Source organism: Panulirus ornatus, chromosome 52, assembly GCF_036320965.1.
Source record: "Panulirus ornatus isolate Po-2019 chromosome 52, ASM3632096v1, whole genome shotgun sequence".
Classification (NCBI taxonomy): domain Eukaryota; kingdom Metazoa; phylum Arthropoda; class Malacostraca; order Decapoda; family Palinuridae; genus Panulirus; species Panulirus ornatus.
The window spans coordinates 16,510,528-16,529,856 of NC_092275.1; the positions used below are offsets into that span (position 1 = coordinate 16,510,528).

At 43.7% G+C, this 19,329-nt stretch overlaps 1 protein-coding gene across 4 annotated transcripts in view; it reads left to right on the top strand.

Annotated features, from left to right (window-relative positions):
- The window catches only part of LOC139765117 (uncharacterized), a 246,508-nt gene that overhangs the window by 152,911 nt on the left and 74,268 nt on the right, over positions 1 to 19,329 (top strand). For 3 of the 4 annotated variants that reach the window (XM_071692304.1, XM_071692303.1, XM_071692305.1), the window contains one exon: positions 7,061 to 7,178. The exons of the other annotated variant lie outside the window; for it this stretch is intronic. The gene's annotated coding sequence lies outside the window, so the exon portion shown is untranslated. The remainder of the gene's footprint in view (positions 1 to 7,060; positions 7,179 to 19,329) is intronic. 4 annotated transcript variants of the gene reach the window in all.

A 19,329-nucleotide genomic window follows, 5' to 3' on the forward strand; every position in this document is an offset into this window, starting at 1 on the left:
TGACTTTACCATACGTCCGGTGAATTTCCTCGTCCTATCTAGTTCTTGTGTGTTTCACGAGCACTTCTGCTTTACTCTCCTGTCTTCATCCCTATGCCAGAGGGAGTGGTGAGTGGGGAAGAGCCTTCTGCTGTACTATCCTGTCTCCTTCTGCGTATGTTAGGAATTGACGATGCTGTTATTATCCTCCAGCAGATAACCGACACTATCAGGTCTTCTGTTATCTGTCCTTCTCATGTACTCTCATATCTAACATGTACGCTCGTGTACTCATGTGTGCTACCATGTACACCCAATTACACCCACGTACTTTGCGAGCCGTGAAGAGAAAGACGTAGGACCTCAGTCATTTCATCATATAAGATACTTATATTCTGTATCTTTCTTTAGTTGAATAGATGAAATTGATTTCGATATACCATCAACTGCATCTACATATAGACAAATTATATACATTTCAGGAGTTTATTGATAAAGATTAGTCTTTCTCTCTAGATTTCTTTCCTCTGGTTCCTTCTGTATCTCTCTCTCGATTTCTTTCCTCTGGTTCCTTGTGTATCAGTCGTCTGGGGACGTGCCACGCACATCTACCAGTCCTCTCCTCCCTCAGGACACCAAGTCATCCTTCGCCAGTAGGATTCGCATGTACTTCCTCCCGCTGAGCATCCCCGTACCTCACCTCCATTTTCGACGTCGTGGGATATGGCATTAAATATTCATCTTGGGCGTCGATGAGTCGAATTAGCGGCCACCAAGATATCGCTGTGGCCTCGAGAGCTACAGAGGCGAGTTTGGTCTAAAGGGCCGGAAATTAAGTGGTGGCAATAAGGTGTCATACCGACCCATAAACATGAAAAAGGGTAATGGCAGCGGGTAATTAAATTAATAAGTGGAGTTAGATCCTCCTGAAGTAGTTGCAGAAACGCAAGCACATCTTGTCCACATCTGTGGCTGGGAGTGAATAGAGAGTTCCTGTTGTTTTGCCCGTAAAGGACACCTGTTAACAGGCTGTTGGCTTCTGAGAGGCCATCTCCACCTTCCACTCCCTCACCTGTGGCGTCCAACAAACCGTAGGCTTCCGAAGGACCATCTTCCCCTTCCAGTCCCTCACCTGTGGCGTCTTGCAGACCAGAGGGGACTTTAGGCATCTCATATACACGAGAAAGAAAGGTTCCTTGATGAACGCGCTCTTCCAGAAGTACTCGATGGTCGCATTCTACCGTCGGCCGAGGAGGATTCTAGTCCCTACTGAATATGTTACATAGACGTTAGTGACCCGAGTCCATACACACGTCGCGCCTCCCGCCGACCCCCTTCCGATGGTTGAGCTAAATATTAAGATAATTAGTCACGTTTACCCCGGGCTGAAGATGCTCGAAGACTCTGTAGACTGAGTTTATGTATACAAAATGCTAATTTAGTGTCTTTGGTTTTACACAGTTGGTGTGTTGAGTGCTCTCTGACGCCCTGGATGTCTTGCAATGGTTTTTTTTTTATGAGTGTCACTACAGTACACGTAGCAGACATCACTCATTCCTCATTGGTATTGGTCGTATTGCTTGCCTCATCCCACTAACACCTACCATGAAAGTGACGGAAGACGTTGCTCAAATAAGATCAACGCTCTTAAACGAAGGGAAGAATACACATCACGGAATAGCAGTTATATTGACCCTCATCTCCCCTACGAAAGATGTACGAAATCTCCCTCATTCGTTCTACCGATTCGTTTTCTCTAGCGAACCAGGTTCGTGACGTCATGGGGGCATGTAAAGAGATGCTAGTAGTTTCTAGCTGGGCTTTCGTACCGTCTAGGATGGCTTGATGCTGCTTCTAGTACAAAGCTCTATTGTGGGTAGCTTCATAACTAGAGGCCATCATGCCCTTGAGAGCAATTACCCACCAGTCCATGAGTGCTGAAGATATGGACACCGAATCATAGGTGTCGAATCGTAAATAATGAATCAAAGGCTCTGAATTATACACCCGTAATTTTGGGGCACAGAATCACGCGGTTTCGCATATACCTTGGGAACTGTAGGCACCTCATCCCACACGAGAGATTACGGCCTCTGATTCAAGGACATTAATTTACAGACACGAGACTACTGATGGCGAACTATAAACGCCCCCATTCGTGGTCAGCGAATGGAGGACGTTCAGTTACACCCGGTGGGGTTCTTTTTTTTTTTTGCCAGCGACCGAATGTGCTGGCGCACACACAAACACACACACACACACACTCACCCTTCCACCGTCTCCCGTAGGAGAGGAGGTGAGACGCAGCTCCTGATGGGTGGAGAAGACACGTACTTCGAGAAAGAGAGAGAGAGAGACTTCGATGTCTTATAAGTGAGCCTTGAGCATTAGGGGCCAAAAGGCATAGAACAGAAAACAAGGCAGAGGAGAAACGTAAATGTGCTTGTATTTGCTTACAGAGAGATAGATAGATAGAGAGAGAGAGAGAGAGAGAGAGAGAGAGAGAGAGAGAGAGAGAGAGAGAGAGAACATATTACAAAAATTTACACATGTAAACTCTCGTTATATAACTAAAATAAATCTTGCAGTATTACAACTTACAGAACAAGCCATTAATTCACAGTACCCAGACTACACCTGGCATTTCACAGATTAAAAACGTAAAAAAAAAAAGATTGAATCGTTTACAATTTACAACCAAAACTAATTTACAGCTTTCTCGGCCTGAGGCCCTCACGGTACACACCAACGATACGTTTACTCCTAAAAGGAAGCAGAAAGAAAGAAAGAAAGAAAAAGAAAGAAAGAAAGGAAAGAAGAAAGAAAGAAAGAAAGAAAGAAAGAAAGAAAGGAAAGAAAGGAAAAAAGAAAGAAAGAAAGGAAAGAAGAAAGAAAGAAAGAAAGAAAGAAAGAAAGAAAGAAAGAAAGGAAAGAAAGGAAAAAGAAAGAAAGAAAGGAAAGAAAGGAAAAAAGAAAGAAAGAATGGAAAGGAAGGGAGAAAGAAAGAAAGAAAGAGTGAAAGAAAGAAGAAAGAAAAATCAGAGTCGAAAATATTACGAAAACTAATTTAAAAGCAAAAGTTTTACTTGGGCACGCGTCCAGCCCCACCAGGTAATCCAACGTCCTCTTGGCCTGAGCCACTGAACTGAAGTTACTCAGCACCATCTCAATATTCAAAGATTTTGGCCCAAATGTTGCGTAGATAACACACACACACACACACACACACACACACACACACACACACACGTTTAACATCGAAAAAAATCTTGTCTCGAACGTTATATAGATTATATCTAAGATATATTTATTGAACTAAAATAGATACAAGACTTTATAGAATTATTGTTTGAGACGTTTAGTGTGAAAATGGTTGGAGTCGAAAAAGTTTTGTTGTCAGCAACATTGAGAGTCAAAAACTTTTTTGGTGCTAAAAACTGTGTCAAAAAGTTTTGTTGCCAAAAGTTTTGCTGTCAAAAACTCTAGTTGCGTAGAATTTGATGTCCAAAAACCATTGTTGCCAAAAACTTATGGTGTCAAAAACGTTTGGTGCTAGAAACTTTTGGTGTCAAAGACTTTTGTGCTGAAAACTTTACAGGTCCAAAAACTTTTGGTGATAGAAAATTTCCGTCAAAAACTTATGGTGTCAAAAACTTTTGGTGTCAAAGACTTTTATGCTGAAAACCTTAAATGTCCAAAAACTTTTAGTGACAGAAAATTTCCCTCAAAAACTCATGGCGCTAAAGTTATTTAATCTCGCGTTCGCAGACGCCAAAATCCAGACAAAACCCAGAATAGACCTCGTCCGAGTTCGAATCCACACATCCGGGTTTGTACATTATGAAATAAATGATTTGCAAATATATGCAACAAGGTTTTAATTACACAGTTTAAAGGTCTGGAAGACGTGTGTTCGCCTCTCCCCGTTAATTGCGTAGCATGGCAGGAATTTTGTAATGAACATTAACCCTGGGTTAAAAGCATTTACCTGTAACCCCTCTAGAGTGCAATAACTTGAAGTATCGTATTCAGGAGGTGTGTGTGTGTGTGTGTGTGTGTGTGTGTGTCTGTGTGTGTCTGTGTGTCTGTGTGTGCGTGTGTGTGTGTGTGTATGTACTCAAGAGGCAACATCAGTGTAATCACTGTTAAAGCACTGTAATCGCTAGTAATTAACAGTGACTGGTGTCAAGAGGACGTAGTAGCCATGGTTAAGTAATCATGATCACTTGTGAATCAAATGAAATTAGTCTCTCTTTCCCCCTCACATAAAGCCTACTTTAAAGTTCTCTCTCTATGTTTACCATGGAATGCATATCTGGCCTTCTTCTTCTTCCTAGTCCATTGTATCCATGACAGAACGTCCGTGGATAAGATACTATGTCCTTTACCTGAGCCATTACTGTGTCCTTTATCTGAGCCATGACTGTGTCCTTTATCTTGGTTATCACTGTATCTTTTGTGCCAGTGATCTAGTCCGTCCTTAATATAGATAGATAAAGATTTCTCTAATTGCCTTGTTAGATATTCAATTAATGTTAAGAGTTAAGAGCGTGTTCTGATGTACGGTTTATTGAGTCGGTTCTTCGCCCTCATACCCAATTAAATACGACTTATGGTTCCATTCTGATATCCGGTTTATAGAGACGCTGATAATGTACATATATACCTTTAATATGCAAGTTATGGTCCCATTCTGATGTCCGGATTATAGAGACGGTGGTGTACAGAGACGCCCGTGAACTGCTCGTTACAGTTCCACTCTGATGACCCGGTTATAAACACTGTTTGTGTATATAGAGACCCTTACTGTACGAGTTATGGAACCGATCTAATGCACGAGTATGTGTTATCGAGACTTCGTGGTACAAGAGACGTTCTCAACTCCCAGTTAAGCAATTGTTTATGTGAGCGAAATATGCAGTCGTCTGGCGACCATAAAACTCCCACACAGAAAACTAAAGGGGAAAGAAGAAGAAGAAAAAAAAAAGGAGTAAGAGACGATGTAAATCCTTGCAAGACGTAGGGAGTAACTGTAAAAGAGAGAGAGAGAGAGAGAGAGAGAGAGAGAGAGAGAGAGAGAGAGAGAGAGAGAGAGACTGACTCTCTCAAACCCGACACAAGCCTTTGCCCCTACAGACTCGACTCTGGCCCTTGTCTTTTTTTTTTCTTCAAACATTACAGTAATGGACAAATTATTTCAGTGTTTTGTTCTTCATTTCCAGGCCTGAGGGGCAGGCACTTACTCTCCCCCCTTAACCACCCAACCCTAACCACCCATCCCTCTCCTTCCTAACGGTACTCCTAACTGGCTCGAATAATTACGTCTTTCGACATGAATAAGCATTTCGTAACCTCTCGCGGCTCAGCTCAGGGCCCTGCGGAGAAGTCCCCCCCCCCCCCCCCCCCCCCCCCCCCCCCCCACACACACACACACACACACACACACACCTTCGTCAGGAGATGATGGTCCGGGTGTCTGGCTCGACCTTCTCTGGGGGTTCAGATTTTGAGGGAATTTATATCTTTTTTTTATACTTGTATTTTTCAGTATTTTTCTCTTATCTTCACTCAGTCTCTTACCTTTCCCCTTTTCTTACTTTTTTTTAACTTATTCCTCACTTTTTTTAAACTTATTCCTCCTCTTCTTCTTCAATATAACTTTTATCTTATCACTATTGCATTTACTCGTATCATCAATTATTATTTACTAGTATCATCAGTTATTATTATCATCATTATAACTTCTTATTACTATTGATATTATCATCATTATTGTTATCATTATTATTATCATCATCATTATCCTTCTTCCCCTAACTCATTTGCTTCATCCTCTTCTTTTAAACATCTTTCTTATCTCTTTCCTTATCTCACATGTACATTTTCTATGATCTTTTCAGATAACCACTTCACATACTTTAATTATCATACAACTCTCTTTATGGACCATTACATCTATCAATCTGTCTTCATATTTCTTGCCAATATCATATGTACTTTATGTACTTAAAGAGCAGAGAGTCAGTGCTAATAAAGTTATAGGTGCCAGGAGCCCTAATTTGGCCCTATAATTATTAGTTACGAGGGAAAGAATAATTAACTGCGCTCTTACCTGTAATAACGCTAAATTACTGAGGTGTCTTTGCATGCACTTAATAACATGCAACAAACAGTTTCATTTCTACCGAGACTTAGAAGCATAACTAAAGCACATGTTTCGTCCATCTTATTTCTATTAGAGTAGCTTGATGCCTTACTCTTATTCTTAGTTATTAACTAGCTTAGAATGTATTGTATTCAACGTCTCACTAGTGAAATGGGATTTCTTTAAGCCTAACAAAGGTCGTGTATATATATATATATATATATATATATATATATATATATCACACAAACCTCCAACAGCCAGGATCGCGATCATAACCTAGCGGTAGCGCTCCAGCCTGTTGTCCAGGGGTCCCAGGTTCGATCCTGGCTGTTGGAGGTTTGTATGTTCTATGAAGGTGCGCGTTCCCATGCACTTTGTTCATATATATATATATATATATATATATATATATATATATATATATATATATATATATATATATATATATATATATCCATCTCCCTCCACACACTCTTCTATACACTTCGAACCCTAGACTCGACCCATTGTGTCTCGCCCCCCCCCCCCCCCTGCTACCACTCCTTTCCTCACTTTTCTTCACTTTAACATATTCTTTTTTTCTTAATCTAAATATCACCCATTTATTTCTTCACTACCATGGCGTAAATATACGCAGAAATTATTTCAGCTTAATCAAGTGACTTTCATCACTTGTTGCGTTTTCATCTTATCTACGCAAATTGGTTTATAGTATTTAGTGAATTAGTAAATCTAGTTAGCCAGGAATTGAGACACTTGATCGCCTCGTGACAAAAGGAAAAGATAAATGAAGCCTACCAGACTTTAAGTCATCTTGAAATATACTTAATTGTAGTAAATGATAAGGAACAGAATGCCTCAAACGACGTAATCTGCATTCTAATTGGGTATCACAGCAAGGACATGTTCGTAATAATGTCTCTGTTCTTACAGGTGAGGTGAACAGAGGTTGTGCCAGCACTCGCCTACTAGAGAGGGAGAAAACACCAAGCAGACACTAGCAACTTCAACAGCCAAGTTCCTGGCTTCCGATGCAGCTTGGCATGAACTGGTAGGTAGTATTGCTGCCCAAGTAACACTTCATATATCATGCACACCAACCCCTCAAATTTAAGTTACAGCACAAATCTATCATATACACATGATTCTATTACCACTGATTGCTTTGACGCGCATTATACTTATGTGCCGTACGACAGTTTTGCCCAGACCATTGGCAGCAGGCCGATTGGCGCCGGACAGGCTCACAACGACACTGCCAGGCGTAGGAAGCAACTAAATTTTCACGAAAACTTCGTTAGATATCGATTTTCTTAGGGTGCTCTCCTGATCTCCAAGAATACATAAGTTGGTATAAATTCGAAGAATATGAAAAGTTGGCGATAAAAGTGTTTTATAGATAGATCGATCAACACTTTAAAGGTCTAGTAGACATTATTATTATCATTATCATTATCATTATTATCATTAATATTATTACTATTATTATTATTATTATTATTATTATTATTATTATTATTATTATTATTATATTATTATTATTATTATCATCATCATCATCATTATCATTATTATTATCATTTTGTTATTATTATTATTATTATTATTATTATTATTATTATTATTATTATTATTATTATTATCATCATCATCATTATTCTCTCTCTCTCTCTCTCTCTCTCTCTCTCTCTCTCTCTCTCTCTCTCTCTCTCTCTCTCTCTCTCTCTCTCTCATGCATCAGTTCACCCCCGCCCATTGTGCTCGCCCATTATCTCTGCCAGGCCTCACCGTACGCCCACATCAGGACAGCCTCTCGCCATTGTACTCGCGAATTAGCGCCTTCCCTAAGCATTGACCACACTCGCCTCTCACTCGGGTGCGTTTCCCACCCAGGTCTTGGCCCTGTTCGTATGCGTATGTGTGGAGTAGTTAGCTTAGGATACGTGCGCATACGTATACGTAGAGGCAGCTTAGCACTGCGTATGCGTAGAGAAACGAGCATCAACGCTATAGGGTTTGTGGTTTTCTAATACGCATTTCATAGTAAACATATTTCATGGTGCGCATGCGTAAATGCGTCCATCTCCTGTCGCGCATGCGTCAGTGGTTCCCCTGGACACACTCATTAATTAGTAGCATCAATGATACTTCAACCTCATTAGCTGTGGTGTAATATCATCAACAGATGGGACCCCACAAGTGGAGAACTCCCTCCCCCCCCTACTGTACAAATGGGTAATTATACATAGGTAATTATACATTTGACCCCACGAGTTTGAAACTCCCTCCCGTGCCATACGAATAGGTAATTAGAAAAAGGTAATTACAGAGATCCAAAAGCAAAGTCACGAATCTATTTCAGTTATATAATTCATCAATTTTGTTTGTCTCTCTTTAACTTATGGGCTTCGTGAGGTGATACGCTTTTAATAAGTGTATATAGGGACTTCAAATACAAATTGAATGTTGATTAGGGTATCGGACTCCATAGGTATGTCTAATTTAGGCTTGAGATATTTGATTAATCCTGTTTATGGATTCCTGGTAATCCTACAGCAACAAAGGATCGGGATCCAGTCTCCTGTGTGGATTCCGGATGCCCGATGCTCCTTTGTCTGTGTCAGAAAGGAATCCTTTTTGCTATGGAGGATCACCACCTCAGTACTGATCCGACACCATCCCTGAGGATGTTCGAAAATTGTCCTCGTATTAAAGACGGCTTCATCAACGCCGGAGACCCACAGCGGTCTTGATTTAGAGCAGGGATTTTGAGACACAGGAAAGATCTGTCATTTGGGTGATGGGCGAGTAAGCCCAGAGTTAGCCTTCGCTTTTCTAAAGCTTTGAATTGATAACATAGAAAGAGTTCAGTCCAGTTCAGTATTGTGCATTCGTATGGTTCCTCTTTAAACAGAATCTTCGATTGGCAATTAGGATTCGATTATCCTCCAGCATGTGATGCTCAGAGCTCTTACTACGTGAGTCACAAGGTGGCGTATTGTCACCTCTCTTATTTGTTCACCTACGGGTAAATCACGGTCATGTTATTTACCTATTCTTGTGAAGGGATTAGGCATGAGTCTGTTATATGGCAGTTACCTAGACCATTAATGGCCAGTAATCCTCTAACGACCTGGTTCGGTCTGTGTTGGATACAGGTTATCGGTGGTAGGTCATGACCTTGATTCTCCACCTCCACCAGGAGCAGTATTGACCTCCACCTCTCATCAGGACGGGATCAATAACTCCGCCAAACAAGGCGACTTTATGTAGTCATTTAATACCTTGAGGGACACGAAAGGGGGCCAATACCACTATCCCGTTTTCCACACTGTGGGTAATTCTCATTGGCCCTTTGTGTGACCCGAAGGCTCACAGGCCCTCCCACCCCCTCATTGGTCTAGCCCCTCAGGTATCGTTGACCAATTGGAGATTACCCAAAGGAGATTATTCGGCAAGACGCGGGCTTCGCTACAGGACGCGCAGTATCCTACTCCACCGTAAGGCTCACGTAGACTCGATCTCCGGCATCCAGGGGACTCCCGGACGCCGGTAATAAATTGTTTATAGCCGTGCGGAGTGAATAGGAGGGGGCGGGTGTCTCCTTGGGGTCTTAGGGCGTCCACGGCTGTTGGTGTAAAAAGGGGGGAAGGGAGGGAGAGGGGGAAGGTCTTTTGTGCGGGCCTTTGAGATAAAGAGACTTGTGCCAGCGGGTGGGGGAGGCAAGGCCATGGGTGTCTGGCTATATGACCTAAGCTTCAAGCAATCCATATCAGACGTGGTTCTAATTACATCGGAGCTCGGGCTTATCACTTGATTATCTTTATGGCCATCTCCAAAGGACGCCGAGGGAAGCGAGGTGTCTTCTGCAGGTTTGCCGATGGAGACGATGTTAGACCTGATATGCAAATTAGTCTCCCCTCCCCCCTTTCCCTCTCTCTCCCCTTCAACATAAGGTCGGTCGTAAGGATTTTACAGAAGTCGTTTTCGTCCCTGGGAGACGAGGAATTTGACATCATCGGAATATGAGCGAATGTAACCTGAAAGAAAATGACATTAATCGACTTTGCCTTCATTTGCGTACCACCGCTCGTGGCACCAATTGAGGTCAATAAAAGCCAATAAAAAAAAAGAAAAGGTCACCATCTCGCTAGAATCATTACAGTGACTTCACGATGACCTCTAAGGTCACGCAAAGGTCGTCTGGTTTACTGATTTTTTTTTTTCAGACACGTTAGGCAGTGGTGTAAATTGTGTAAATAGCGAAACAGCGACATAGCGAAATAGCGGTCACCTTATCCTATGTTATTTATCGTTTCTAAACGATGCATTGAATGCACAGCGACTCACTGATTTAATTGATTATCTATAATTGTAATTGAATATCATATAACTAATGTATATATATATATATATATATATATATATATATATATATATATATATATATATATATATATATATATATATATATTTCATACTATTCGCCATTTCCCGCATTAGCGAGGTAGCGTTAAGAACAGAGGACTGGGCCTTAGAGGGAATATCCTCACCTGGCCCCCTTCTCTCTTCCTTCTTTTGGAAAATTAAAAAAAAAAAACGAGAGAGAGAGAGAGAGAGAGAGAGAGAGAGAGAGAGAGAGAGAGAGAGAGAGAGAGAGAGAGACTGCAAGGAGGGGGTTCTCAAAGATATCTCTTCTTATATCGTATCAGTAAATCTAATACTTTTATCGATTCATTAGTATAAATTCTGAGGCAATTAGAGTAACACTAATTTACTGTTCTCATTAACCAGCCCGTTGTGAAAATGGTCGTTCCTTTTCCACGAAATATGTTTGATCCCCCATCCTCCTTCGTCCATTGTAATCACCTCATTATATATACATCATTATGATAAATGGCGAGTAATTCATAGAGAACGCGTTTTCATTATTCTCCTGCCCTGTCATTCAGCATCATTGATCATCAAGATTAATCATTATACTAAATTATGAGTGATTCATGATTGCCAGTCATGAGATGTTTGCCATCACTCATTATCGATCTCAGGGGTCGAACACCCCGGGGATCGAACCCTGGTCATCAAGATGTAACCTCGAGAGTCCCATGAGTCCGCCGGAGATGAAAAATGGGTAGGTTAAAAAAAAAGGAAGATCCTCCCTCAGGTGTGTAACAGGTGTGTGTTGGTAGTGTTGCCGTCTCATTCATTAAGCTAATAGCAGATGTGCAGGTGTAGATGGAGTTCTGCAGGTGTAGAGGCAACAGTTAGAGTGGCTTCAGGTGTGTGTGTGTGTGTGTGTGTGTGTGTGTGTGTGTGTGTGTGTGTATGTATAGGCAGGTGTTCAACAGAGGGAAGCGAGTGGTGTTATAATTTTCAGGTATGGATGTGACAAATGTGCAGTCAACAGGTTTGGAGGCAGCATCAGGTGTGTGGGAGTGGAGGCAGGTGTGGAAACATCACGTATGGAATGTGAGATTGAGAAGCATTAGACAAGAGAGAGGAAGGTTGGAGACAGCAGCAGGTGTGTGTCTGGTAGCAGGTGTGGAGCACTCAGAAGGTGTGGAGCACCGAGCAGGTGTGGAACTACCAACTGGTGTGGAGCGTTCAGCAGATGTGAAACACTTAGCAGATGTGGAGGCACCAGCAGGTGTGGGACTACCAGCAGGTGATGAGTACTCAGCAGGTGTGGAACACTCAGCAGGTGTGAAACACTTCGCAGGTATGGGACAATCAAGAGATGTTGAGGGATAGAGACAGTAGGAGCAGGGAAGCTACTACCATCACAACACAGTAGATGACCAACATGGTATTTTCCCCTCACTGCAATCATCATAAAGTTCACTAATCCTGCTCTCCTCTCTCATAATGTGTACTTCAACATCATCTTCATCATCAGCATCATCTATTCTCTCTCTCTCTCTCTCTCTCTCTCTCTCTCTCTCTCTCTCTCTCTCTCTCTCTCTCTCTCTCTCTCTCTCTCTCTCTCTTTATATCATCTATTTCCTCTAGCGATATATATAATTTTGCTTTGTATCTTATACAATCACGTATTTCTGCTCTGTATCTTATACATTGCATATGTTTCTTACCCATTCATTAACTGCCATTTACATCTGCTTTATTTATTTATATTAATTTAGGGAAATCATTTTACTGCAAGGGGTCATTTGGGGTCAAGAAGAAATCCAGTGCTCCCTCTGCCAATCGTGTGTGGGTTGGTCAGGTAGAATATCGCGATCTGTGATTAGCTGACCAGTAGTCGTTCAGCCAATCAATCAGCTGAAGAGCAGGTGTGACGTCATAACCATGCACTCTTAGATACATGATTGGCTAAGGTGTTCGTGTGATGTCACGACCTGACGAGCCTCTGCCTGTGGTTGGCTGAGTGACTCCACACGTTTACTCGGACTGAAATGTCCCTCCGCCAATCACAAGCCAGCTGAGGGTAACGACATAGCTACGTGAACTACGACGCGTCGTTGGCAAAGCAGACGTACTTTGATAGGTCACAGAACAACACCAGAGATATACAAATGTACTTAATTTCCTTCTTACTTTAGTACAATTACACACCATAGAATTATCATCATATATAAAACATTATCAGTACAGTTGGTGTAAGCGTATAGTTCCATTTAATTCTAAAATATCATTTCCATTATATTTCACTTTAGAAGACGTGATCTTTGCATTACTTTAAACACCAGTGTGTTTACTGACGACGGGTCGGCCCTTTGACCTCTGTTCCGTGGGGCCAGAGCGTGACCTGGCAGTTCAGGAGGTCACCTCTGGTGTGTGTGTGTGTGTGTGTGTGTGTGTGTGGAGAGTCAAGGGTGATGACCATGTGAGCGTCCCTCCCTCGCAGTCTGTAGTTGACCTCCATGATGTGAGGGGCGGCAGGGTCAGCGGCTGAGGCAGGTGTAGGGGGAGGTGGTCGGGGGACGGGATTACTGGTGGCCTGGTTGGCCTCCTGCTGCTGTGAGGGTGGGCTGTTGCTGGTAAGGGTGGGCTGTTGTTGGTGAGGATGGGACTGTTGTTGGTGGGGGTAGGCTGTTGTTGGTGGGGATGGGCTGTTGTTGGTGGGGGTAGGCTGTTGTTGGTGGGGGTAGGCTGTTGTTGGTGGGGGTATGCTGTTGTTAGAGGGGTAGGCTGTTGTTGGTGGGGGTAGGCTGTTGTTGGTGAGGTGGCGTGTTGTTGGTTGTGAGTGGACTTCTACCGGTGGCGGCTGATCGCTGCTGGGTGGGTTGAGTCGCAGCTGCTGAGGTAGACTACCACCACCGCCACCACATTCATTACTACCAGCCACCAGCGGTGGTGAGGGAGGGAGGGAGGGCCGGTGTGAGGCCCTGCTGCTGCTGCTGCTGGCGGCTGGAGATTGCTACACGTCCTGCGCCCTGAGTAAATTCACTGTCAGTCAGGGAGAGGGAGTGAGGGAGGGAGGGAGGCAGGGTCAGGTCAGCAGGGGGTCGAGCTTCCGCAGCCACACTTGTCATGGCCGTGCCAGTCCTCCCGCCTCCTCCTTCTCCTCAACCTCCCCGCTCCCCACCGACCCTCCTATCTCCCCATCCTATCTCCGAGACCTCAGGCCGCTGAAGAAGTAGTTTCTCTCGCTCCCTCCACTTCCTCCTACTCCTCCCCCACTCCCCAAACTTCTCTCCCAGTACACTGACTCCCCCTCTCCCCTTTGCTTCACCCCCTACCATTCACGTTATCTCCCTGGCTGAGGTACACATCCCTCGCCATCCTCTCCCCCTCTACACTGGTGCGAGTCCTCTCGTCCACCGGTGCGTGTTCGTAGAACCACGGACGCCCTCTGCAATGATGCAGCCATCGAAGAAGGACATTGTAACCTCCTCACATGTTGAACATGAACATCCTACGGTTATCAGCCTTAGATCTGGTGTGATTTCTTTAGGACTAGGAAGTCCTGGACTTAGAAATTTTGAAGTCTGGAATGAGAAATAGAACTTCCAGTGATCAGAACCAGGGGTACTCACTAGCACGAGAGTCCTTCGTCTGTATCAGGTAGTCTAAGTCCAGTCCACTGGACTGAGACTATCCTAAGTGCTTACTAAGCTTCTTGGTTTATAGCCTCAGCCACAAGTTATAACCCCCAACTAGCTTACACCATTCCATCACCTCTTCCACACCCACCATCCGTCCTTCCCACATATACCCTTCCATCACACTCGCCCAGCCACATAAACTGTCACTTTCCATCCCCCGTCCCACTACTATTCCTTTCTTCCCCATCACTGCCGTTTCCCATTCCACATGCAGCCCTTTCCACCCCATCCCCTTCGTTCCCATCCCACCCCACAGCTCCTTCCTCCAACCCCTCACCACCACCAGTAATCCTACCTGGTCTGTATATCACCCGGAGCTACGATTAATTTGCACGGTGTGTTTACATCTGCACGCCACGTAGCTCACTGTCCCGAACATCGATATCCAATAACCCTATTTAATTTACCTGGTCCCTCCAGACACCTGCCGCCGCTAGGGAGGAGGCCAAGCCTCTCCCGTATCGGAGTCGACCCGTAACTCACATTTTATGGCCCCCTGGAACCTCCGCAGTTGTAAATAAGTCACTTGTTTATACGCTGCCACTGATGGGCTATAGGTCTCTGGCTTCCCCCTCCCATCCCCGCTGGTATCATCGCGCCATCACCGACCACAAACAAGGCGCCAACAAGAGGACTTCCCACGACTGTAAACTGCGACAGCCGTATGGCCTGTAATGACCTTGCTCTCGCCTGTAACGACCTAACCACCTATCACGTCCACTTAATTAGCGACGAGGCGATTCGGGTGCGCTTTCGCCAGGCGCAGGGCCGCTTTGTTTATGTTGTGGTTTTCTGTGGACTCCCAGGTTCCAGAGGGTCCAGGCTGGAAGGTCTTCTGAAGGAGGAGGACGGTAGACTCAAAGTACCGTAAGTTATGTATTGAGAGGTCAGCTTTACTGAGGGTGTGTGCTATGGCACTGTGTTGGTCAAGGGTTCGTATGTACTGAATGGTAGTAACTGTCCGAAGCGTCTGTGATTTGTGGACGAGTTTATTGGTGAGTTTAACGAGGTGATGGTGACGATGTGACGATGGTGGTTGGGAATGGTGATGACTGCGATATCAGTCGAAGCTGTGGTAGTGATGGTGGTAGTTCGTGTGGTAGATATTATAGTATTGGTGGTAGGGACGGTTGTGGTAAACATTGAGATAGATTTTATTGAAGTTTCGTCAAGCCTTAACCAGGTAGAAAGCCTTTTTCCTAATGGGACTTTATGTGGCAGTGATTAGGAAAGCGTTTGCAGTGCCTGTGGTGGTCAGGGTAATGATTGTTGTCACCGCTGCTGGCAGTGGTGGCAGTGATGATGGTGACACTGGTATTTGTATTTCATTGATCTTCAACGCCATTTGGAAACTATGTGATTGTTGTGGTGTCGCTTTTAGGTCTAGTTGCTGGGAGGTTTGTGCGCTGTGTGCAAGCAAACGCGCCCCAGCGAATGAAGCACTGAGCGAAAGACTTCCAGCGAACGTTACCGTCTTGAGAGGCAGAACAGACCAGATGTTATTAAAGCTGGTATATTTCCACTTTAACACAGAAAAAATCTTGGTAAATCTCAGCTACTACGTGAAGCTAGGTAAGGTCTCCATAGGGGATGCTAATTTCGACAAGCGTTTCGCCTACTTTGACGATAATCAACCTCACATTTTCCCTAATCTTCCTCGCCCTCCCCACTATCTACTTTGTTAGCTTCGTATGGATAATAATAATGATAAGAATAAATGCTCTAATCAGGCTCCACCCGTCTTATTGCACTCTCTACCAATACAAAACAAAATCACTCGTGATCCACAACTGTTTTTGTGATGGCATTAAATGGGTTCTTAACACCCCCATTTCCCTTACACCCTCCACTCTCCTCCACTCCTCTCCACATCCCTCCAGCCAGCAGACCATCATCAGTACACGACCACCTCTACCATCTTCCAGTTTGTACGTAACAAATGATCCATTCCCACAATTAACGGGTTTGGGTGACGCGAATCTTATTTGTGGTTGACAGTTGTGGGAGAGAGGAAGATGCCTCTCTCTCTCTCTCTCTCTCTCTCTCTCTCTCTCTCTCTCTCTCTCTCTCTCTCTCTCTCTCTCTCTCTCTCTCTCTCTCTGACGGTTGCGCAGTGAGCCAGCACTTCATGAGCTGTCCTTTAGCCCAGGTAGCTGTGTCTTCTCCTACCTCACCCACACGCGGGCTGGCTTTCAGTCCATGGGCACACAATCTCTCCATCCCACATGTATGTGGCATCGGTTCTATATCACACAGACACTCCCAATTCTGTGCCTCGGATGTATGTAACATTAGTTTGTATTATACCTCCATGTCACAGAGAGACTTGGAGCTCTATGCCTCATGTGTCTATAACAATAGCTGGTACCGGTACATAGAGACTTGTAACTCTGTAGCACACAGAGAACTGTAAATCTATACCCCATGTGTCTGTGACAATAGCTTGTACTGGTACACAGAGACTTGTAACTCTCTGTCACAAAGAGACTCGTAACTATGCCCCGGTGTGTCTGTGACAATAGCTTGTATCAAGTCATCCCTTCGAGTCTTGGCCTGGCCAAAGAAACTCATCTGTCTTGGGGAAGGGGGTTCGAGTCTATGTATGGAGCCGTTGACGATTCTCCTCCAATATTTGCGTTTCCACGAATCTAATTGTGTGTTTGCCCTTGCCAGGTCGTCATATATACTGATCAATTTGTGTGTTTGTCAACAATTTGCTGGTCTGGCCTGTAGCCTTGTCGGTACACGACTGTGTTTGGGAAAGAGGTGGTCAACTGCCCCTTTGTTTGCTCCTTTGATGTGGCCACAATCGGGAGGAGGAATTTCTTTCTCGTGTGATGGTTTTGTCTTTTCATTTACTCGTCTTTTTTTTTTTTTTACGTACGTAAAACTTTCGTTGAAATAGTCAAGGGTTTTTTTCTTTAATATTTTCTTTCTTTGAAAAGTCCATCGACTTTTTTTTCTTTTTGAAAAATTTATGACGCGATGCTTTTTTTGTTCTATAATGTATAATGAGGGATTTTCGTATATGTTCCTGATGGGTTGTAAATCTTACAGAATTTCGAAAGGCAGTTTCGATGTAAAATCTTTCAAAATATCGATTGATAGTAAAATGATCTCGTCCATTGTCAAACCCGTGTTCCTTATGGATTTATTCGTAATAATGTGTCAGTACCGTAGACTAACGAATAAAGATTTGACTTATTTTTAGAGAAGATATACAATATAAAGGAAATTGAGACTAAATACTCAGCAGATGGGCCAAGAGAAACTCGTGTTCAGGTTTACAAGAAAATGAGACAAAATCCGACTAAGGAAATAAGCTGAAGAAGAGGATGAGTAAGGCGTAAGCCTGAAATATGTGTGGGAAATGGGAAGAACTGTCCTCGTCTTGTGATTAGGTTGGGGGGGGAGGAGAAGGTGGGGGGAATCGAACCAAGGCAAGCGTTCTGGAGATTCGGTAGAAGGAGAGAGAGAGAGAGAGAGAAAGAGAGAGAGAGAGAGAGAGAGAGAGAGAGAGAGAGAGAGAGAGAGAGAGAGAGAGAGAGAGAGAGAGAGACTCTTCCCTCGTGTCCGCCTCCTCCGCTTACCTACAGAAAGCATTTCGCCTCCTTGGCCCTAGAGATGAAGTGTGAACGACACTCGCACACACGTCACTGTATCTGCTAAGCTGTATCCACGAAGATGAATTCGCTTAACTGTATCCGTTCAGTGCATTCGCTGGAGTCACAATCTTCATTCCTGTAAATAACTCGTATGATTCCCAAATGATAATTTCCATATTAGAAATAACTCGTATAACTCATAACTGATATTTTCCACACTGGAAATAACTGGCATGATCTCCAAACAATCATTTCCGTATTGGAAATAAGTAGTATGATCTCCAACTATCTATTTCCGCACTGGAAATAATTGATATGATTTTCAAATAATCATTTCCGTGCTGAAAATAACTCGTACGATTTCTAAACCATAATTTCCACGTTGAGTATACTTGCTATGACCCCCACATGATAATTCACATACCGAGGATAACTGTCACGGCTCTCAAATGATAATGTCCCTGCGATAAATAACTAGCATGACTCCCCAATGATAAAGTGTGATGTTTACGAGCCTATACCGTCGTCAAATTTGCATATTTAGCCGTCAAACTCTTGCTTATGGTCGTGTCCAGCCGGGAGTTTTGTGGTATTTACCTGCGTCGCATTCCTGCCACCTCCAGCCCCAGAACCCGCTACTGTGTAGTGCCTGTAGAGTCTCACAAGAGGGCACGACCATCGTCCTCACAGCCCCTCACTCTGTCCCCATCTGAGCGGGCATTGTTTACAAGACGCCGCGTCTTCTGGCACCGTTCGATTCCTTGTCTCGCGGCCTACGACGCGAATATTGGTATAAGTGACATGAGTTATTCGAACTAGTATTACTATAAAGTCCTATCAGTTTAATGGTAATGTTTAAGTAAGGAATGGTTTGATTATATTCATTGTACCTTTACAGAAGCTGGTGTAGGTTTAGTCTGTGTGCGAATCTATAGACAAGGAGCAGGGATACGGACAATGGGCTCCATTTTCCGTTCTTGATGAATTTCACAAATTTCTTATTGATCTCCATTTTGATGTTCCACTATATGCATGTGTGTGAGGACCTATGTAAACGCCAAAAATATAATCAGGAATATTCTTTATTTCCCCTGGAAAACGAAGAGTGAGAATGGGGGTGGAAATACGAAATTTATGAAACATTTTAAACTAAGCTTTTTTCCCCCACGGGTGCGAACTCCTCTCCTCAAGCCTACATTTGTCCAGAGGTGAAGGAAAGTATTTAGTTTACCTTATTTATAATCATCCTAGGATCCCATCTCCTGAGGCTTGCGCTACACTCAGTAGCAGGGATAGGATGAACTCTTTTGAAGCGAAATGTCCTTGACGTCAAGTGATTCAGCTACAAGCCTCACCAAAAGTGACTTCCAGTCACGGTGTCGCCCCAGGCAGGCGGAGCCCGGTAGCATCAATGAACTGACTGAATGTCAGGCATGGCTTGAGAAAGAGTAGTGGGAGGAGGGTGTGTGTGGGGGGGGAAGTATTTACTTCTGCACGGGGACTTCCGACGAGATATTGCCAAATGACAGGA